The sequence below is a fragment of the Acomys minous genome (assembly GCF_964271855.1).
Source record: "Acomys minous genome assembly, chromosome: 12".
NCBI classification, from domain to species: domain Eukaryota; kingdom Metazoa; phylum Chordata; class Mammalia; order Rodentia; family Muridae; genus Acomys; species Acomys minous.
The window spans coordinates 39,230,093-39,253,728 of NC_140493.1; the positions used below are offsets into that span (position 1 = coordinate 39,230,093).

General features: G+C 41.7%; 1 protein-coding gene across 3 annotated transcripts in view; it reads right to left on the reverse strand.

Moving 5' to 3' along the window:
* Window positions 1-23,081, reverse strand: part of ZHX1 (zinc fingers and homeoboxes 1) — a 44,225-nt gene extending 21,144 nt beyond the window's left edge. For 2 of the 3 annotated variants that reach the window (XR_014773297.1, XM_084750995.1), the window contains exons 1-3: window positions 22,824-23,081; window positions 12,010-12,127; window positions 1,959-2,037 (exon numbers count right to left, since the gene is read on the reverse strand). The gene's annotated coding sequence lies outside the window, so the exon portion shown is untranslated. The remainder of the gene's footprint in view (window positions 1-1,958; window positions 2,038-12,009; window positions 12,128-22,823) is intronic. The other variant, XM_084750996.1, reaches the window with a different exon arrangement.
* Between the last annotated feature and the right edge of the window lie 555 nt (window positions 23,082-23,636).

Here is a 23,636-nt window from a genome sequence, read left to right on the forward strand (position 1 = left end):
GGCTTTGAGGATTCCAAAGCCCAGGCTTGATAAGGAATGAGGACCATCCTCAATCTGTGGGTAGAAGGACAAACGTTTAGAATACAGTTGGAGATCGTGTTGATTTAGTAAAGAGGTAGTTGTGGGTTCTCTTCAAAGATCTCTAACAAGGAGCGCTCACAAGGCCTCAACCCTGCATAAAGAACTGTAGCAGCTAAGGAATGCTGAGAGCGGGGGAAAGATTTCTCCAGGGGAGAGCAGATCAGTTGGTTCTCTGATACCAAATAGCATTATTCAGACTGAGAAGGTTATGTGTGGGAATATATTTACTTATATACTTAGCAACATGTAGCAATAACTTAAAAAGACCAAGAATTTAAAAGAGAGCAGGTTTGGAGGGAGTATAGAGAGGGGAGAAATGATGTAAATATATTATAATTTCAAAAACAAAAGGGGAAAAATCCCACACCGTTCCTAGTTAGCACTCTGCCTCATAATTTCAGATCTGATGTAAGCTCTCAGCTACTGTTCCTGCACCACGCCTGGCCCACTTGCTGTCATGCCCCACCACTGCCACCACCATGGTCATGGACCCTCACCCTCTGGAACTAAATAAAGATTCAACTCAGCCTGCTGGCACAAACTTATAAATTAAATGCTTTCTTTTATAAGTTGCCTATAGTCATGGTGTTTTGTCACAATAGAAAAGTAAATAAGAGAGTTTTTTCTTTTTTAAGTTATTTATTTATTTATTATGTATACAGTGTTCTGCCTGCATGTACACCTGCACACCAGAAGAGGGCATCAGATCACATTATAGATGGTTGTGAGCCACCATGTGGTTGCTGGGAATTGAACTCAGGACCTCTGGAAGAGCAGCCCATGCTCTTAGCCACTGAGCCATCTCTCCAGCCCCATAAGCCTCTTAAGAAAATATGAGAATCCAAACATCCCCCAAAGCTTCAGGATTTGGCCAAATGGCTCAATTCTGTACATGTATTTAGTCTAAAAACAGATCAAAGAACAAAAAGGCAGTGTTGGAGACAGTTAAGTGTCTTCTGAGCAAGAACAAGAACTGAGTTCAATATGCAATAACCACAACAACAACAGAGCCAGACATGGACATGGTAGGGCACTTCTAATTCCAGCAAGGGGGAGTAGGGACAAACAGATCACTGGAGTTCCCTGTCCTGCCTTGGGTACTTGGCAAGTTCCAGGCCAATGAAAGGTCCTGCCTAAAAAAACCACAGTGGACACCACCTGAGAAATGAGAGCCGAGATTATCCTCTGGTTTGCACTTGTGCATGTGCACAATGTGTGTGTGTGTGTGTGTGTGTGTGTGTGTGTGTGTGTATGTGTGTGTGTGTGTGTGTGTATGTGTGTGTGTATAAAATAATCTTCAAGGCTCTTAAAGTTGTAATTTCCTGCCAGGCATGGTGATGCACACCTTTAATCCCAGCACTCGAGATGCAGAGGCAGGCTAATCTCTGTGAGTTCAAGGTCAGCCTGGTCTACAAAGCAAGTCCAGGTCAGCTAAGGCTACACAAAGAAACCTTGTCTCAAAAAAATTTTCTAGGAAACAATAATTTTAGGACAACTGACCCATTTCATGGAAGAAGAAGGTCAGACATAGATTAATTAATTCACAGAGGCTGTGTGGGACAACATAAAACCATGGGATTTAGAGTTGTTCTCTGGAAAAGATACTCAACTAACCGTTTTCACCTATAAAACCAAGCTTCTTCAAAAACTTCATTCAACAACATTGGAATGTCAACCATGTGCTGTGTACTGTGTCCTGCACTAGGGATGCCAGTTGACCAAGACAGTCTGCCTCCGCTCAGCCACTAGCAAGGCAGCGAGGGAAAGTGGCCTTCAGACATTACTTGGAATAGCTCTGACCAATAACAGGAAATTAGCAGGAACCACATAAAGCACAGCCACAGAGAAGCCTTCTCAGGGAAACAGGGATCACCCACCTCAAAGGCAAACAAGAAGTGTTTTCTTCACAGCTCATATGCAGAAAGAGTTTAGTTGTCTTCCCCTCTCTCAAAAAATCTGGGAGAATAAAAGATAGCATTTTCATATTATAAAATTTTCTTTTTAAAAGTAACTTAATTGAATTAAAAAGCAGGAGTAAAAATTACTACTATGGAGCTGGGTGTGTGCTTGTAATCCCAGCACTTGAGAGGAGAATAAGAGGTTCAGTGTCATCCTCTGCTACACGGCTTGCGGCCAGCCTGGGTTACCTACATGGTGACCCTATCTCAATGAAATAAACATAGATATAAGGGTGAAGAGATGACTCAGTGATAAAGCACCTGCCACAGGAACATGAAGGCCAGAGCTCAGATCTCTGGAAACCCCTAAAGCTGGGTGAGCATGGGGTGGCCTACCTGAAGTCCCAGCATACACAGACACACACACACACACACACACACACACACACACACACACTAAAGGCAATAACACAAACACAGGAAAGCTGCTGTAGAGAAGTCATTGCAGGTGACAAACACCTCCTCCTCTGGAGTCCGATTAAAAGTGGCTCCAGATCAACCTCAGGCCTTGTACTATTTACTATAAAAGTAGTTAGAGGCCAGCTGTACTGGGCCTACAACACTGGGTCCTAAAACATAGTAAAAAGTATCTAAATGATTAAGCACTGTATTATAATTACTTTTGGAAAGTTCATGGGTCCATAGAAAAATGTTTTTTTCTTTATTCGTTTTTATTATATGTTTTGCCTGCATGTGTGTCTGTGTGTGCCTAGTCCTTATGGAAGTCAGAAGAGGGCACCAGATCCCCAGGAACAGGAGTTACAGACGGCTGTGAGCCACTGTATGGGCCAGTGCTCTTAACCTCTGAGGCCATCTCTCTCCAGCCCCAGAGAAATAGGTTTTAAAAGCTGATAAAAAGTCCTTTGTTGCACTGCCATTGAAAGAGATAACAACAGCCAGGTGGCAGTAGTGGTGCATACTTTTGATCCCAGCACTCAGGAGGCAGAGGCAGGTGGATCTCTGACTTCCAGGCCATCCTGGACTACAGACTGAGTTCCAGGACAACACATAAAAACTGTGTCTTGAAACCCTTGCCCTCCAAAAACTAAAAAGTAACAACAAAGAACATGGAAAGAATTTATCTAAATAGTATCTATTTTATTATATAAATAAATTTGCATTATATTAATTATAATAATTAGGAGGAATATGTATACTTTTGGACAAGGACTAAATGAAAATATTTTTAAATGGGCCTTTCATATGTTACAGGTAGAATGTATATGATATTTATATATTTTCCTTAATGGTTTGATATTGTTTTCCTATAAAATATAACAAATAATAGTTTTAAGGAATTAAAATTGCAAACAAATAATAGTTTATTTTTATGCTAGTGTTAGTTCTGAGATAGGATCAACTAAATAAGCTGAGTGTTTTGTTTGTTGATGCAGGGTCTTGCTATAGAAGCCCAAATTGGCCTCAGACATAACATTCCTCTGCCTGAGCCACCATCCTGACTTCACTCTGAGTGCCTGGACTGCAGGACATGCCTAGCTCAAACTGCAAGCATGCTTTCTTTTTATTTTTAAGGCAAAAAAAAAAGGTTACATAAAGTTCTTCAGAGGTGGCAGGACCCCATCCCCCAGCAAGTGTGCTCAGGTGTGTCTTGGGACATTGTTTTCAGAGGTGGCAGGACCCCATCCCCCAGCAGGTGTGCTCAGGTGTGTCTTGGGACATTGTTTTCAGAGGTGGCAGGACCCCATCCCCCAGCAGGTGTGCTCAGGTGTGTCTTGGGACATTGTTTTCAGAGGTGGCAGGACCCCATCCCCCAGCAGGTGTGCTCAGGTGTGTCTTAGGACATTGTTTTCAGAGGTGGCAGGACCCCATCCCCCAGCAGGTGTGCTCAGGTGTGTCTTGGGACATTGTTTTCAGAGGTGGCAGGACCCCATCCCCCAGCAGGTGTGCTCAGGGGTGTCTTAGGACATTGTTTTCAGAGGTGGCAGGACCCCATTCCCCAGCAGGTGTGCTCAGGGGTGTCTTAGGACATTGTTTTCAGAGGTGGCAGGACCCCATTCCCCAGCAGGTGTGCTCAGGTGTGTCTTAGGACATTGTTTTGGATTTGCTTCTCAGAGCCTCCAAAAGCACCCATATTCTCTCGGGTGGCTCTAGTCACGCCAGTTTCCATGGCTCATCTGCATCCTGGCTCCTCTGAGAAGATGCTTCTAAGTCAACTCATGATTCAGAACTCATTGAAATAATTACAAATACATGTATCTATAGAAGGACTCAATGAAAACAAAATTTGTTTCATCACAGTATAAAAATATTGGGAGCTCTTATACAAGTTCTTTTATGGTCAGAAAGAATGTGTTTGGCTTTCCACTATATCTCTAGGCTTAACAAAGAACATATTAAGGTCCCAGCAATGTGTAAAACTTACTTTTTAATGTCTGTAAGGGCTAGAGATGTAGCTCAGTTGGCAGAATGCTTGCCCAGCATGCATCAAAATCCTGAATTGGTTTCCCAGACAGGCATGGTGGCACACACCTGTAATCCCAGCACTCCGGAAATAGAAGTGAGTTGTAAGTTCAAGGTCATCCCTGTTCACAGAAGGAGCCCAGGATACATGAGCCCCTGCCTCAAGAAAGGTTAGAGGACGTGTCTGAAGAGATGGCTCAGTGATCAAAAGAGAACTGTGCTCTCCCAAAGGACCCAGGTTCAATTCTAACACCCCCATGGTGGCTCACAACCATCTGTAACTCCAATTCTATAGGGTCTGATGCCCTCTGCTAGCTTCTGTGGGCACAAGGCATGCAAGTAGTGAGCCCACACACATACAAACAGGCAAAAACAATCATGCACATAAAAAAATTAAAAATCTTTAGTGTGTATGTGTGCATTGCACTTCCTTGAATGCTCATTTACAGAACAACTATTGAAAACTCTGTGCTTTGCTTTATAGATTACTTGTAGTAAGCCCATATAGATGAAAGTCACTTTAGCCATCAGAATATGAAAATATGGGAGCTGGAGAGATGGCTCAGAGGTTAAGAGCACTGGCTGTTCTTCCAAAGGTCCTGAGTTCAATTCCCAGCAACCACATGGTGGCTCACAACCATATACAACGTGATCTGGTGGCCTCTTCTGGCATGCAGGCATAGAAGCAGGCAGAACATTGTATACATAAAAATAAATAAATGTTTTTTTAAAAGAATATAAAAATATTCTCCAACTAAAGCACTACTTTATTAAAATATAGCAGTAAACATTCAACAAAAATTTGCTAATGCCTAAATCTCACTAGTAATAAGTAAGTTTTATATATGAATAGTGTATATCTAATTTATAAACTAAGAGTGAAACCAAAGGAGGAAAACACATTCCAAGGACTATTTTTGTGGTGAAATTCAAGTGAAAACAGCATAGTTCTTGCAACAAGAGCAAATACAATTTGTACTTAGAATTATGACTTCTGCTCTGTAAAAAAAACTATAATAATCTAATATAATTTCAAAATATTAAAAGGTAAGGTTTTTTCCCCCGGAAAAGTGAGTAGATTTTGGATGGAAAGATGGGAGAAATATATAGGGATGATAGGACAAAAAGTAGATTATTGAATCTACTCCTCAAGGACTTACTACTCATAAATAAGGTTAATTTTAATTCATTGACATAAAATTTTGTATATTGATACAAAATAAGTTTAATTTTTACACATTGAAATACAATTCAAATTTGATGTTATTCTTCACACATGGTATTTCTGCTCTAGTGTGAGGCATTGTACACATGCAGCTCAATTAATACATGGTTTACTGCCAATACTATGATAGTGCTACTGTAAGCTGTTTAGGATAATTAAGTAATACAAGTCAATCATCATGTCAAGTATAGGAATATACATCCTAGGTTTAACAGATATGATTCTGTTAAGGTTCTGTTAAGATCAGATAAGGTCTTCACAAACCTCAGAGACCTGAATAATATGGCATTTAAAATGTTTCTGCTATTTTAAGGATTATGTGACAATAAGACAGGTTAACTCCTGGGAGTACCCATCCTGTCACAAAGAAGATGATAAGCATTGAAGAACCCCCTTGTGGAGATGGCTTCAAGTGTGGCAAACCAGCTACTAGACAAAAATGTCCTTGTTTCTGCCACAGAAAAGTCTGCCTAAAAATGGGCAAGCTTAGATGCAGGTAGAGTTGATGGTAAAAGTCTGCCAAGACAAGGTAAGCAAGTCCTCAACAGTTCCTGCCTCACAAATATTTGTCAGATATACTGGACCAGAAGGCTGAAGATGATGCTCTAACTGGGTGACCAGTCAGGCAGTAAACTAAATCTGTTATTTTTTCATTTTGGAAGCTGTCAACCAGCACTTCCTGTTTACTCAGGTAGTTAACTTTATTCCTCCTCAAGTCTCTGATAGGGTTGAAGACCAGATAGTTTTAAAATTAAGCTTAGTTGTTTAAGAGTTAAGAAGATATTTTTAGGTCCAGATAGATATTTTAGGTTAATAGATTTGACCTTTGATAGAGAATGATTTACATTCAAAACTTTAGACTCACAAAAATAGATAATATCTCTTCAAGGTTGCCAAATATCCTTTGATTAGACATTATGTCTGTAAGTCTTACTATTAGTTTTTGTAATTTTTCATAATTGTTCTTAATGTATATAAAAATGGGGAATTGTTGAGGGTTGGTCTGATGTATTTTGATGCTATTTAATAAAAAGCCATCGCACCTGGGCAGGACAAAAAGGAGATAGGTGTGGCTAAGGTTCCCAGGGTTTGGAGAGGCAGAGAATCTTGAGAAGAAGAGAGACTGAAGGAGAAGGGAGGAGAAGAAGGCTGCCATGGGTTAGATGGAAGAGAAGCACATGGCCGGCATGGATGGAGATTTGGCCCAGATGAAGAACATTAGCAAGTATATAGGATTATGGATGGGAGGTAGCTTGATAGTCATTATTAGAGCCAGATGGCATGGGATTGGAGCAGGTATCTCATGCCTGCCCCACTATGGGAGGTAGTTTAGAGGATTAATGTCTGCCTTGTCCCAGGTTAACTAAGGTTATTTTAAAATATAACAGGTGTCTGTGTTTGGATTGATTGATAGCAGGTTATTATGCCATATTAATAATTATAGGCCAAGCCGGGCGTGGTGGCGCACGCCTTTAATCCCAGCACTTGGGAGGCAGAGGCAGGTGGATCGCTGTGAGTTCGAGGCCAGCCTGGTCTACAAAGTGAGTCCAGGACAGCCAAGGCTACACAGAGAAACCCTGTCTCGAAAAAAAAATTATAGGCCAGATAATAAGCATTATTAGACCATATGGGTAATATAACACAACAGGTTGGTGGTTAAAGGCACTGCTCTTCTAGAGAACCGCATGGAAACTCACAAATATCTGTCCTCCTGCTCCAGGGGATCCAACGCCTCCTCTGGCCTCCCCAGGCACAAGATAAACACATGATGCAAAACATACATGAAGGAAAAACATCCATTTTCATAAAATAGGAATAAATATTAGAAAAATGTTAAAGTTACTGGATTCTATGCTTATTAATAAAAATGTTAAATGTTCTTTAAATGTCTATAAATTAGACAGTCATAGCTGTACTGAGTCCCCAAGCCTTTTTTCTTTTTGGTTGTTTTATATTTCAAGTTAAATGATTAAGAGATAATAGTATAATGGCCTACTTGGCCACAAAAGATGTTATTTTTGTAAAGTTGTGTATGAATAAAAATAATATTTTTACATCAAATATGGGTCAAATAAAAATATTTTAGAAGATGCTATAGTGTGTTAGGTTTGTGTTAGGTTTTATTTAGCATCAAATAAATAAAACTGCTTTCAAATAGCAAAACTGTGGGCTGGAGAGATGGCTCAGCAGTGAAGAGCACTGACTGCTTTTCCAAAGGGACCTGAGTTCAATTCCCAGTGCCACACGCAGCTCACAACTGTCTGTTACTCCAAGGTCTGACACCTTCACACATGCAGCAAAACACCAATGAAATAAAAACATATTTTTAAAAAAGCAAAAATATATGCACTAAGAATCATATATAGTCCTTGAGACTTCTCAGGACTCTGCTCTGTTTAGTTTCACTATTTTCACCTCAGAGTCAGAGCTCTCTTTAGCTAGCTGGAAATATTTACCTTCACATGTTTGTATTCAAAGTAAAAATTACAAGTCCAGTAAGGTCATAAATTACTTAAAACAATATGCAAGGAATAATGGGATCCATTTAAAACAAAAAGATATCCACTACACTTAAACAAGAAAGGCAGACAAACAGACATGCAGAAAGGTACAGTGACCTAAGGCATTTTCACCTTTAAAATGTAAACATGTAAATAGCCTAGTTCTTTAAAAGTACTAAATTAAGCTGGGTGCAGTGGCACATGCCTGTAATCCCAGCACTCAGGAGGCAGAGGCAGGCAGATCTCTGTGAGTTTGAGGCCAGCCTGGTTTATAAAGCAAGTCCAGGACAGCCAAGGCTACACAGAGAAACTCTCTCTCAAAAAAAAAAAAAAAATTAAATTAGGAATCTGACAACACAAATGTATACCCATGTAAATGGTTTTTAAATATTACTGGCAGTTAGAGTAATTAACTAAAAGATAAGTCTCAAGAAAAATGTCAAAACCAAAAGAAGTCCAGTATTAAAGTGACTAGAAAGACAGAACTGGATATGACAAAAGAGAAGGCATCTAAAAGCCATGAGCAAAGAGATGCTAACTTCGGAGGATCTCTTCGTGTTGGAAGGATCCTGTTTGAGGCTGCAGTCTGGATAGCCATTCTGACTCCGCACTAGGCGTGAGACTCCCTGTTCAGCAGGCCCTCCAGCTCTCTGCCTCACTCCATCTGGAGAGTGTCTTTAGACACAGATGCCCCTAACCACATTTGATATATGGCCCTAGACACAGCTCCACCTAACTCTCCACTCCCTGCGCCTATAGGATAATTAGATACTGTGCTCCCATGCATATGAAAGGAGCATGCTGCCAAATGCAGAAAAAGCATCCTTATAGTGCCTGGTTTCAACCAATTATGAACACCTATGCCGAAAGCCCCCTCCCCACTCCCCAAGGGCTATATAGCCTTTGTTCTCCCTGATTAAAGTTGAACTAGCTCCTGAAGTGGTTCCTGGTGCTTACCGCCTTCCAGGCCCCGCATCGCATCTGCTGCCCTTGCCTTGGTGGCGGGCTGGTGGCCACCAGCCTTCCCAGAGAAAAGGAAGGAGAACCACCCCTTTGCAAACGCTAACAAAAGCTGAAAAGTAAGAAACTACCATTCTACCTGCTTTTGTTCAAGTCAGAGAGTGGAACTTACTGCACTGAGGACTAAAGAATCCAGGTTAGACGAGCTCCTGCTGGAAAGCTCTGATCCGACATTGGAGGAGGAGAAGTAACAGCGCAGTTTGCACATTCCTGCTGTGAGGTGGGGGTGCCACACTGAGTGACATGAACCAGGTTTATCTTGAAACTGACTTGTTGACAGTCTGTGAATGTGACCCAAAAGGGCTTGTCTGCTGCAGAGTTTTCCCCTAGTTTTTTCAAGAAGGTGTGCTGTATCTTTCACACAAGAATGCTATTCTTAGTTCTGAGTAAGGCCATCTTCCTTTAAGAGACTGGAAAATCATTCATCTGTCCATTATAGTCCCTATTCATAAAATAAGGCAGCTATTACCTACTTCACTAAGGATATATTTATTTGACTTTTTAAAAATATTTAAAGTAACAACTGGACTAAAATATTTCAACTACTAAGTATATAATCTAGCGTTTAAAGTATGGTCAAAATATTAAAAATTGGTATGGCTAATATTACTAAATATATAACATCTTACTTTGCATGATTATGGTTCACTATTATCAGTAGCCTGTATAATTGCAATATATTTTTAAGTATTTATGTCTTGACATTAATTTTTAATTATATTTCTTTATTTTCTGTGTGTGAGCATGTATATCACAGCAAATGTGTGAATATTAAAGGATAACTTGCAAGAGTTGGTCCTCTCCTTTTACAGTGTGAGTCTTAGAGATGAAACTTACTTAGGTCACTGGCCCTGATATATTTATTTATTTTGTTAAAGACAGATCTTACTCAAACACAAAGATTCCTCCATCTCTACCTCCCAAGTTCTGAGATTAAAAGCATGTGCTACCATGCAGATGTATTTTTAAATATAGATAAAAGAGTAGTAAATTTTTTAGATAGTTTCCCCACATTAAAGATCCTTCACATGCCGGGTGGTGGTGGCTCATGCCTTTAATCCCAGCACTCCGGAGGCAGAGGCAGGCGGATCGCTGTGAGTTCAAGGTCAGCCTGGTCTACAAAGCAAGTCCAGGACAGCCAAGGCTACACAGAGAAACCCTGTCTCGAAAACACCAAAAAAATTTAAAAAGGCCTTCACTGATGATGTTCCTTTGTCTTCATACTACATTATTAATGGATCTAGTGCAGTGCCTAACACATGGAAGATTTTGGCAAATATTAGCTGGAAAACAAATTATAAATACCGTAAATAATGTATTATGAGGGACTAGAGAGATGGCTCAGCGGTTAAGAGCATGTACTGTTCCTGCAGAGGCGTCAGGTTTGGTTCTCAGTACCCATGTCAGGCAGCTCACAATCACCTGTAACTCCACTTCCAGGGGGATCTGATACCCTCTCCTGGCCTCCACAGGCACGTGCACCCACATGGGACATGCATGCACACACTCCCACACATACACAGGCAACTACACATACTCAGGCACACACACACACATACAAAAATTAATCTTTAAAAATAATTTATGGGGCTGGAGAGATGGCTCGGAGGTTAAGAGCACTGTCTGTTTTTTAGAAGGTCCTGAGTTCAATTCCCAGCAACTATATGATGGCTCATAACCATTTATAATGAGATCTGTTGCCCTCTTCTGGCCTGCAGGCACACATGCAGGCAGAATATTGTATAAATAATAAATAAATAAATAAATAAATCTTTTAAAAATAATAATTTATGATGAAATTAAAACAATCATAGTTGTTAAAGTTTGAAAGCAAGTGCCTTTTTAAAGGAAGGTATCATTTCATAGTTGCTTTTTGCTATTTTTATTTTGTATTCATGTTTATGTGTGTCAGTGAAGTATATTCCATGTGTGCAGGTTCCACATGAAAGCCAGAAGGTGGCCTCTGATCTCCTGGAGCAGGAGTTACAGGTAGCCACTGGATGGGCTGGGAACTAAACTCAGGTCCTCTAGAAGAACAGTAAGTGCTCTCTCTTTGGTGGGGGGGTGTGAGACAGTCTCACTATGTAGCTCTGTCTGCCCTAGGACTCACCATGTAGACCATGCTAGTCTCAAACTCACAGAGATACACTGGCCTCTGCCTCTCAAGTGCTGGGATTACAGACTTATGCCACCATGCCTGGCTGCAGTGTGTGCTCTTAACTACCACCAAGCCGTCTCTCCAGCCCTCAGCTGCTGCTTTAAGGAAAGCATTTTTTTAAAAAGAGAATGATTATCTTTTTTAAAAAAGGAGTGTGTGTGTGTGTGTGTGTGTGTGTGTGTGTGTGTGTGTGCATGCACATGTGTGTAGGTCCTCATAGAAGCAAGAAGGGGACATTACATCCCCAAGAATCTGGAGTAGAGGCAGCTTTTTTTTTTCATATACATTTATTTTATTACACATGCATAAAACAAACTACATACAGCAGGGAGAACCATGAGACAATCATGAGTTATATAAATGTTACATTCATAGTGATTTGGCTATTTGTATTTGGCAAACCTGAAGTAAACATCTTTCTTATCTTGTTGGGTCTAAATTTATGAATGAAATTCAGTATCTATCATATGTCATCTCTATTAACTTAATTCCTTTATCTTGATCTAAAAAGATCTTATCCCCTAACAACTAAACTTAATTGTAAAGAGGCAGCTTTTTAAACATTAGCCACATACAGTATTATGGACACTTAAGTGAGTGCATCTGTACTGGGGCTTTACCATCCCTAAATAATGAAACACATACCTGCCATTGCTTCCTCAGCACTCTCTCTGTTCATTAAAGCAGAATGTTATCCCTTCAAATGAGGTCCTTGGCTCAGGCCATCATCACAAATTGTCCCAAAGTAGCTAGCAGTCTTCTCCTACAAAAAAAAAAAAAATATATATATATATATACTATTATTTTATTATTCTAGAAATCACTTAGACTTATTAATTGCTATAGTTTAGGCCTTAGCTTTTAAAAAGTTTTTAATTCTGGGGGAAAACTTATTTTCTCATAGAACTTTATATACATGTACACATACATATATACTCACATACATATATTCATATACGTCCAGCATTTTTATATACATATACATGTGTGTACACACATATGTATATATGCATGTGTGTACATATATACATATATGTCCAGCATTTATATGTACATATATGTGTGTATAGATATATTTATATATAAATGCCAAACTCAATATTGATAGGAAACACAAAATTTTAAAAGTGCATTAAAAAAATCTACTTATAAGCTAGGTAGTGGTGGTGCATGCATTTAATCCCAGCATTCAGGAGGCAGAAGGAGGCAGATCTCTGAGTTCAGGGCCAGCCTGATCTACAGAGTACGTTCCAGGAGAGGTAGGGCTACACAGAGAAACCTTGTTTTGAAAAAAATAAAATCTAAAAATTTAGCAGGGCGTGGTGCACATACATTTAGTCTCAGCACTCTGGGAAGCAGAGGCAGGTGGACCTCTGTGAGTTTGAGGCCAGCCTGGTCTACAGAGTGAGCTCCAGGATAGCCAAGGCCACAGAGAGAAACCCTGTCTTGAAAACCCAAAAAATAAAAAAATTTAAAAAGTCTACTTATACAGAGCAACCTAGTAACTATTACATTATTTTCAGTAAAATTCCAAAATGCTATTGTGACAAAATAAGTTACAGAAGCACCTTTAGAAACAAAGAAACAAACAAAAAAGTAGACCTTATTTTGGCTCACAGTTTTAAGGTGAGGCCACAGCAGCATTCATAGCTACATACACACGAAAGATTTGCTCACACACTCATGGACCAAGAAAAGGTCAAGAAGGCTGGGCCATACGGAAGCCGGAGACTCACTTCTTCCAGCTGGGCCGTGCCTCCTAAAGGTGCTACAAACCTCTCAGAATAGCACTGCCACTAGAGGCCACGTGCTCAAGTACATGAGCCTCCTGGGACATTCCACATTTAAGCCAAAGAGATTTTTAGCTATAAAGTTGTTACCTAATGACATTTCAGTATGTTGTCAAGTATTAGTATTGTGCAATCGAAAAATGAGAATTTCCCCTCATGGTACTGCATGACTTTAATCCTAGCGCTTGCGAAGCAGAGCACTTGGGATCTCTGGGAGTCCAAGGGCAGCCGGGTCTACATAACAATTTCTAGGCTATCCAGAGTTACATAGTGAGAGACTCTATCATATACACACAAAAATTTTAATTCATTATTCTCTGAAAATTCAAACTAATGTCTAAAATGTTTGGTATATTTCCAAGAGTAACTAATCCACTTGGAAAATTTGAATAAAAACTACGAGTGCTTCTTTTACTAAAATAATAGCAATATTTTTGAAGGTGGAAATATTTTTTATCTATTTATATCCGCATTGGTGTTTTTGCCCTAACATATGTCTGTGTAGGGGTGTCAGTTATTGGAGTTACAGACAGTTGTGAGTTGCCATGTGGGTATTGGGAATTGAACCCAGGTCCTCTGGAAGAGCTCCTAACTGCTGGGCGATTTCTCCAGCTCCGAAGGTGGAGATATTTTTGTTTCTGTTCTTAAATGACAAATACTCTAAAGCACAGAGAAAATCATCCTTTATCTTCCCAAATACTTATATTTTTATCCTGCTAATAGTGCATACAAGGTTATAAAGAATCTTCTTAAAAAATAATTTATAGCTGGATGCAGTGGCACACACCTGTGATCCCAGCACTCAGGGAGGGAGGCAGAGGCAGGAGGATTGCTGTGAATTCAAGGCTAGCCTGGTCTACAAAGCAAATCCAGGACAGCCAAGGCTACAAGAGAAACTCTATCTTGAAAAAAAGGAAAGAAGAAAGAAAGAAAAGAAAAGAAAGAGAAAAGAATGTAAATATATTTTAAAAATCCACTAGTAAACTTCTCAGTTGACTAAAAGCTTAGGCCAAAAAATTCCACTAGTTTCATGAAAAGGAAAAGAGCATTTTACTGACAGACGCAGTGAAGCACTGCATTCTCTCTAGAGCTTAGGACTCTACAATTTTTTTTTCTAGTATCTCCACATGCAGCCACTCCTTCCACTCCATCTACAGGACATGGATTAGAAGAGAAAATGGGGGTGGAAGGAGAAAATAGGAAACAGCTGTCAAAGAGGGAGGTTCGTTTCAAAAGTCAATTATTAATATAGTAGGAAATTGGTAACCAGCTGAAATTCATTCTTAAATCACACAGAAAGGGCAAGATGTTTTACTGAGATGAGCTGCCAAGACACGTGAAGGCACAGACCAACAGAGGCATACCAGATGAGCGCTTTGATTCTTCTGAATGAAAACCGCATTTGTCTGATGCTATTCCAGTTCGGATACAGAGATTCCTTGAGGACATTTCTCTCTAATTCAGAGCTGGGTTTTTTTGTTTTGTTTTGTTTTTGTTTTTTAAGTTTAGTGTAAGTGTATTTCAGAAATTAAAGAACTCAACCATGTACATTATATAATGAAAAAGAACAAGCTGTTCTGGCAGTAGTTATGAAGATGTAAACTCTGGGCTCTTCAACCAGCTGCGTTCAGACCGGCACTGCTGCTCACTCCCTGCTTGGTTTAGGGCACCCGCCTGCCCCTGCACTGCAGCCTCCTCACCTACAGGGTGGGACAGGTGACAGTGCTTTGTGGGGCTGTCAGGAGGACTGGAAGAAGCAGTTATGTTTTTAGACTGTTTTCTGGTACTTAGTGAGAACTCAATGAATTTTGTTTGGATTTTATTTATGGTATTACTTTCATGATATATAACAAAGGAAGTCTTTGTTTAAAATTAGATCAGTACTAAAACATTGTAAAATATTTTTTTTAAAACTGGGTACCAGTCAACCAGTGCATTGAACTCCCTGTTTATAATCCCAGTATGTTAGTATATTGGCTTTAACAGTAGACAAATAATATAATTCAACCCTCTATACACATATATACTCTGAGTTACCTTCAAAATGAGTCATTTTTATATGACACACTGTAAAGGGTATTTCATAGAACTAACAAGTCTTTGACACAAATAATCCTACAGTAAGGAGGAGAAATTGTTCTTCTTAACCTTTACACTCCCAAACACAGTCCATGCACAGTTAAGTTTTAACAACCTTCTTTTTCACAAAAATGGGCGGTGAAAGGAAATATATTTAGCACAGCAGGAAGGCATAATTATGAGTGACTATCTACAAATATCAAAGCTTCCTAAGTCCTTTCATGACAACCAAAAAGGAGAAATGCCTATTTAGGAGAAGGAAAACAGGGGTTCATATCATAATACTAATCTGAGTTTGAGGTCAGCCTGGTCTACAGAGTGAATTCCAGGACAGCCAAGGCTACACAGAGAAATCCTGTCTTGGAAAACAAACAAACAAATAAATAAAACAAACAAACAACCCCAAAACTCTAATCACCCAAAATTAATAATAGCTATTATTTTATTGTCTGTCTATTTATTTGTTTATTTATTTATTTGGAAGGATGACACATGCTATGGTATAGAGGACAGCTTTTGAGAGTCTGTACCCCTTCTTTAGACCACATGGGTTCTGGGGATCAAACTATGGTGATTAGAGCTAGCAGCAAGCCCACTGAGCCATTTTACTGCCCTGACAGCTTTTATTATAAATAATATATGTATACATATGCTATTTGATGATGCATTTTAAAAGATAAGCTCTGATATGAATTTTTAAGTTCTAAAACTAAACTCTGAGAATGAGAACCATGCAAAAAATAATTTCTCGAGGGGCTGCTATGCTTAGTAGAGCACTCATATGGCATGCACCAAGACTTGGATTCAATCCCCACCACAACATAAACTGGGCCTCAGAGCACACAACTATAACCGAGAAGTTTTAGAAGGTAGGATCTGGAAGCTCAGTTCAGGGTTCTCCTTAGCTACATAGGAAGCTTGAACCAGCCTGGGCTACATGAGACCCTCTCAAAAAATATTCAAAATTTAGCCACACTCCTGTAATTCAAGCACTCAAGAGACAGAGGCAGGAGGATTGACTGTAAGTCCCAGGCCAGCCTGGGCTACACAGTAAGGCTATGTCATTTTGTTGTGGTTGGTTGGTTGGTTTTTTTGAAACACGATTTCTCATTGTAGCCCTGGCTGGCTTCGAACTCACAGAGATCCATCTGCCTCTTCCTCCTGAGTGCTGGGATTTTGTTTTTGTTTTCTTTTTCAAGATAGGTTTTCTCTGTGTAGCCCCGGCTGTCCTGGACTTGCTTTGTAGAGCAGGATAGCCTTGAACTCAGAGATCCACCTGCCCCTGCCTCCCCAAGTGCTGAGATTACAGCTGTGTGCCACCATGCCCAGCTAAGCTATGTCTTAAAAGTACCTGGTGGGCAGCTTGGTCTTCATGCAGGTCTCCTAGTCAGGGGAGCAGGGGCTGTCTCTGACAAGGACATTCTTGCATGCTTTTTGATCACTTCCTCCTGGTGGGGCTGCCTGGCCAGGCCACCTTGGTAGAGGATGCACTCAGTCCTGATGTGCTAGGGTGGGTAGGTGGGTGGGGAGGCTCCCCTTTTCTGAGGGGTAGGGGAAGGGGGGAATATGTGGAAGAGGGAGGGAGTGGGCTATGATTGGGATGTACAGTGAATACATTAATTTTTTAAAACACATTTATTTTGCTGACTTCTTGATCAAATGTCATTCTGAAATTGCCTACACACACACACACACACACACACACACACACACACACACACACACACAGATGCACACGCACATTTTAAAATTTATCATTGTTTAGGCCAAAGGTACATATCAGTTAAACATCTTTGTGTGTGTGTGTGTGTGTGTGTGTGTGTGTGTGTATCATCATAACTCTTAAATGCATTAAAGAATATTAAGGATATAAAATGCTAAGATTAGGCCAGGCGGTGGGGGCGCACACCTTTAATCCCAGCACCCGGGAGGCAGAGGCAGGCAGATCGCTGTGAGTTGGAGGCCAGCCTGGTCTACAAAGTTAGTGCAGGACAGCCAAGGCTATGCAGAGAAACCCTGTCTCAAAAAACAAACAAAACAAAACAAAACAAAACGCCAAGATTAGCCCTGGCAGGTGGGATGGTGGCACACACCTTTAATCCCAACACTTAGGAGGCATAGGCAGGCAGATCTCTGTGAGTTCAAGGCCAGCCTGGGTGAGTCAAGGACAGTCAAAGCTACACAGAGAAACCTTGTCTCAAAAATTAACAACAAAACAAAACAAAAAGATTAACCCTGGCTATTCTGGAACTCACTGTGTAGACCAGGCTGGCCTTGAACTCAGAGATTCACCTGCCTCTGTTTCCCAAAAGCTGGGCTTAAAGTTGTGCACCACCACAACCAGGCTGAGTATCTTTTAACAACAAAACCTGGATCTGGAGCGATGGCTCAGCCATTAAGAGCACTGGCTGTTTTTCCAGAGGACCTCGGTTCAATTCCCAGCACCCATGGCAGCTCACAACTGTCTATAACTCCAGCTCCAGGGGATCCAAAACCCTCACACAGACATATATGTAGGCAAAAATATCAATACATATGAAAATAACAAATCTTTAAAGAAAAGAATAAAACCTGAGCCAGGTATGGTAGTGCACACCTGGAATTCTAGCACTTATGAGAGTTGCAGACAAGTATGAGTTACACTGTATTTTTAAAGCCCTCCTGAATTATACAATGAGACTGATCAAAAAACCAAAAAGTAAAATATTTTAATGAACAAATCTGGTAAGTACATAAAAATTTTTTATATTTACATAAAAGTAAATCTTATAAAATACAGATTTTCAAATTTTAAACTCAAATGTAAATTATGATTAGTATCTGAATCACCAACTTTATTCAGGCAAATCTGATTTTCAGAGCAATCAGGATACAATAAATGTTACAGTAATATTATAAAAACATGAGTTATTATTCAAGGGCCAACATCAACATTCTAAAAGTAAATATAATTTAAATTACTTTTAAGATTACATAGGACGTTTTTAAAGATTTTTATTTTTAAAAACATTAACAGTAAGAGCTGGACGGTGTTGGCGCATGCCTTTAATCCCAGCACTCAGGAGGCAGAGGCAGGTGGATCACTGTGAATTCGAGGCCAGCCTGGTCTACAAAGTGAGTCCAGGACAGCCAAGGCTACACAGAGAAACCCTGTCTCGAAAAACAAAAACAAAAACAAAAAAAAGAAAAGAAAAAGAAAAAATTAACAGTAGGGTTGGAGAGATGGCTCAGAGGTTAAGAGCACTGGCTCTTCTTCCAAAGGTCCGGAGTTCAATTTCTAGCAACCACATGGTGGCTTAAAACCATCTATAATCAGATAGTGCTGGTATGCAGGCATACAAACAGAGAGAACACTGTATAAATAATAAATAAATCTTTAAAAAAAGAAAAAAGAGAAAGAATAGAAGGAAGAAAGAAGGAAGTAAGGAAACACAAACAAAAGGAAAGGAAAAAATTAACAGTATACTGGGTGCAGTGCTACACACCTGTAATCCCAGCACTTGAGAAGCCGAGGCAGGTGGCTCTCTGTGAGTTGGAAGCTAGCCTGGTCTACAAAGCAAGCCCAGGACAGCCAAGACTACTCAGAGAAACCCTGTCTCAAAAACAAACAAACAAACAAATAAATATAACAGTAAGTATAGTTACCATAATGTAACAGTTATAGTGATGTTTTACATTTATTATATGTATGTGAGTGCTCTATCTGCATGTACACCTGCAGGTGAGAAAAGGGCATTAGAGGGAGTAGATGGTTGTGAGCCACCACATTGTTGCTGGGAATTGAACTCAGGACCTCTATAAGTGCTTTTAAGGGCTGAGCCATCTCTCCAGGCCCCATGATGTTTTGGGTTTTGTTTTGTTTTTGTTTTTTAATGCACAATAGCGCAGGGAGGATGGCTAAGTCAATCAAGTGCTTCCTGCACACACATGAGGACCTGTGCTACATCTCAGCGCCTGTGTAAAAAAGCCAGGCACTACAAGGCACACCCACAGTCCCAGGCTAGAGAGACAACAAGACACCCCTGCGGTTTGTTGGCCAGCCAGCCTAGCCAATTCAGCAAGCTCCAGGGTCAATGAAATACTCAAATCTTTCGTAGACAGTGACTGAGAAAGACAACCAATGTTGACCTGTGGCTTCCACATGCACCTCCACATGCAAGCACACACACACACACACACACACACACACACACACACACACACAAATATGGGTAATATTGGCTATTATCTTAAGACAATACAACAATCTGAGCATCCTCCTAAATAATTTCATCAACAACAATGCTTAAGAAAAATTGCTTAAGAAAAATTAGCTTAGTACTCAGTTTTCAACATGTTTAAAATTCAAATAAGCAGGCTCTTTTGACCCTAAATCTACAGTAGTAAAACATAAATTAAAAGGCTATTTCTTCAATTAGATTCATGATAAATTTAATTATTTTAATAGCACTTTCATTTAAGTATTAAACCATAACTTACATCAAGTTAAGTCTCAAATATTATGCCTTTTGTACAATGTAAAAACAAACAAACAAAAAAGCAACACAGGGACTAAGTATAGCTTTTACTAAGAAGCAAAGTAAAAAAGGATGCTTGGGCTGGATCAACGGCTGCTGTTCCAAAGAATCCCCATACCCACAGAGTGGCTCACTTCAGTCTGTAACTCCAGTTCCAGGGAATCCAACCCCCTCTTCTGGCTTCTAAGGGCACTGCATGCCATGGTGCACAGACATACATGTAGGCAAAACAGCCAAACACATGCAACAAACACAAGCAATACAGTAACTTTTTAAAAGAGCCCATGACAATAAAAAAAGAGAGTTCATCACATCACTTTTCCATATGAATGTGAATTAAAAATAAAACAGAAAATCTTCAAAACAAGCCTCCACATGTATGCTATTGACTACATTAGTAAAACAGCAAAGCTCTGCTCCTTTTAAGCAAAAAAAGAAGAATCATGAGAGGTGAAACCACTGCGACATCTTTCACGTCGTACCCTCAAGCCAAGCAAGCTCAGCCATGTGGGAGATAAAGCTACTGACGAGCATCTTCCATGAAGACAAATTTATGTTTTCAGCCTAAGCATATTTTCAAAGCATCTGGCATCGATGCCTCTCTGCTTTGGCAGACTAATCTGTTCAGAGCTGAGTATAACACTAGAGCTGTATGCACTGTGGGGAAACCAAGCAACAGCGCACATTTAGAGGAGTGTTCCAAAGGCTGAGCCACAGGCTAGTTATACTTGACCTCCATCTTAAACATTGTCACCAAAAACATTAATCTCTTTTGAGAATACAAGAATGGCTCAGGAGTGTCATAAGAGTTGTTGGTTTTTGTTTTGTTTTCTCATTTTAATCTAAGCAGTCAAATGAAACATGTCAAAAGGTAGTTATACAAAAAAAAAACTTAAGTTAAATTCTGTAAATTCTATATTTAAAAAAATACCTAAGGGCCAGTGAGGTGGCTCAGTAGGTAAAAGCATTTGCCACCAAGCCTGACAACCTGAGTCTGATCCCAGACCCTACACAGTGGGTGAAGAAGCAACTCCTCAAAGTTGTCCTCTGACCTCCACATGCATACAGTAGGATGCGCACACAAACGAAACACATAAGCACAGACAGTAAATAATAAATGTAAAAACGTGAGTATCTAAGGCTAGTTGAGATGATGGCACCACTTGTAATGCCAGCACTGAGGAGGAAGAGGCAGGAGGATTGCCATGACTTCAAGGCCAGCCTGGGTATATTTTGAAACTCCATTTCAAAACAAAATCTGATTATGTATTTTATTTTGCCTAAAATTAGTCTGCATACTTTAAAAATGCTTGGAGGATTGAAAGAGAAACTAAGTGGGGGGGGGGGAAATACTCATAAATGTCCCTTTTCTTAAATGCCCTGTTACCAAACTACTGTCTCTGGTAGCACTCAACCTTTCCTTCACTTAAAATCTGGAATCAGAATTACTCCTTTAGAAACAGAAATAATCTATGTGCCAACAGCCCTGTTAGAACAAACTTTTATTAATGCCCATTACCAGTTTTATTATAATGACTTTTTCAGGGCATTTTTATGGAAACATCATTATTGTTGCATGCAAACTAAAGCTTTAGGACTGAAATATAAAGACTAGCACCACAAAGAAAAAGGTGCGCTTATATCCCCTCAACACACACACACTCTCTCTCTCTCCTCTCTCCTCTCTCTCTCTCTCTCTCTCTCTCTCTCTCTCTCTCTCTCTCTCTCTCTCTCTCTCTCTCTCTCTCTCTCTCTCTCATTTCCTAGGGGAAAGGTGGTTCTTACGGCTTTTCATTTGCCATCACATTAACCTCAGAGAGAATTGTATCTTCGATTTACATGGAATCCCACCCTACTAAACACGTCACAAATTCTCAGCCAGCCTTTTTTTTTTAATGATTTTTCTCCTAAATATTATCCCTTCTCGGTTTTTTGTTTTGTTTTTGTCTTTTAGAGAAGGGCTGGTGACAGAAAAGCGCTGTGGCATTCCTGCTCTATAGCACACCTCTCCCCTACATTCGGTTTCCCAATTGCTGTTCCCAGAGGCTTGGTCTCTAAGTTAAGGATAGCACGCGGGGTCTTATTCTTTGCTTTTGCTCCTTCCTTACTGGTACCCATGGAGTACCTAAACAAAGACTGTCAAGTTCCCTCACATGAAACTTTGGTGTAAATACACAGGAAATAGCTTCTGTAGGGTCTCGGCTTTCCAGCCATCAAACCCCAATCCGTTTTATTTCCTCTTCTGGCAATTCATCCCCATCAAGGGGTCAGTGGTCGTTTCCTTTAAGCCTCAAGGCTTGGAAATTCCTCAGGTCCACCGTCCCCCAAGTCCCTGGACTCAAGCCCCGGACCTCTACAGAAAGAGACAGGTGTGTTTTCACCCTCTTTAATTAACTTCTCCCCTAAGATCCTGGTCTTCCCCACAAATCCAAAGAACTGTACTTTTTAAGGATACAACTCTGACTCTTCCCAGTTAAGGTTTCCCGTGGCTCTGACTCCAAAGCCAACGCTCTCTAGCCCAGCAGGAGACCCTTGGCTGACTCTTTAGAGGGGCTGCGCCGCGTTCCCACGAGGTGGCCCCACGCCTCCGAAGGCCAATGGTCGCGATCTACCCCCACCCCGCAAGGACCTGCACAGTAGTTAGGGTCCGCTGTCCCAGAGACGTCCTCCCCCAGGGAGACCAGCTCCCCACCCCCTCAGCACCCCCAAGTTTTCAATGCTCTCTCAACCAAGGCGCTGAGGCTTTCCCTGCAAACCCCTGCCCCGAGCTCCGTCCTCGCTTTGACACCCCCAGGAGCACCCAGAAGCTGCGATTCTGTCGGCCGCCCGCTCTCCCCGCACGGGGCAGGCCTGGTCCCTCCGGGTCCGATGCTGCGCACCCCAACGCCGTGGGCTGGGTCCTGGGGGTGGGGTGGGGGGGAGTCCTCTGCCCTGCTGCTGCTGTCCGTCCCGTGCTGAGCCCGCGCCCGCGCCTCTCGGCTTCTCCACCCTCCGCGAGCTCCGGCTCGGCTTCCACCCGCAGCCCCGCGACCGCGACCGCGGGCCCCAATACCCAGCCGGCTCGCGCAGCTACCTGCAGGGGCCGCCGCGCCTCAGCGCCTCGCCGCCGCCATCTTGCATTTCAGAGCGACTGCACTTTTCAGGGAGTCAACTCTGACCTGTGAACCCTAACCCCGGAACCACTCGGAGGGCCCTCGCGCGGGGGGCCCCACAGAGCTCTGCGGGCCGGCCGGAGCTCCAAGACGATAGGCTGGGGTGCGAGGGAGACTCCCGTCCCTGAGCCTTCCTGAGGCGCGAGGAGGAGCCAGCCAAGGCGGGGCGAGCCGGCGCCCCACTCGAGGACTCCGCGGATCCTCTGGGATGCGACCCAGGCCGCTCCCCCAAGATCCCTGCGCTGCGGGAGGTGTGAGCCGCCCCGCCCTCTGTCAGGAGGAGCCACGCCCCCTGTCAGGAGGAGCCACGCCTCTGTCACCAGAAGCCACGCCCCCGTCCTGGGAAGCCCCTCCTTCTGGCCTCGCGAGGCCCCGCCCCTCTCAGGCGACTGCTCCGCCCACCGTTGTCACAAGTAAGTCCCCGCCTCCCGCGACCTCCGTCTCTTTTCTTCCATTGAAACTGCCTTGGTCTTCAGAAATCCCAACTCCCCTGAAGCCGATTCCCAAGGCCCCGCCCCCCAAAACCACGCCCACTGTCACTCTCGGCTCCGCCCTGGGAGTGCCCTCTGGATTCCAGCCGCGCCCCCACCCGCTGTCAACAGTCCCAGGCTCCTGTCAGCTGCAGCTCCGCCTCTTCTAGCCCGAATCCAGCAAGAGCCAGAGCTCCAGCTTCGGACAGGAAAAGTTGAGTGTAGCCCCACTTGGAACCTCCCGCCTCTACCTCCTGCCGCAGT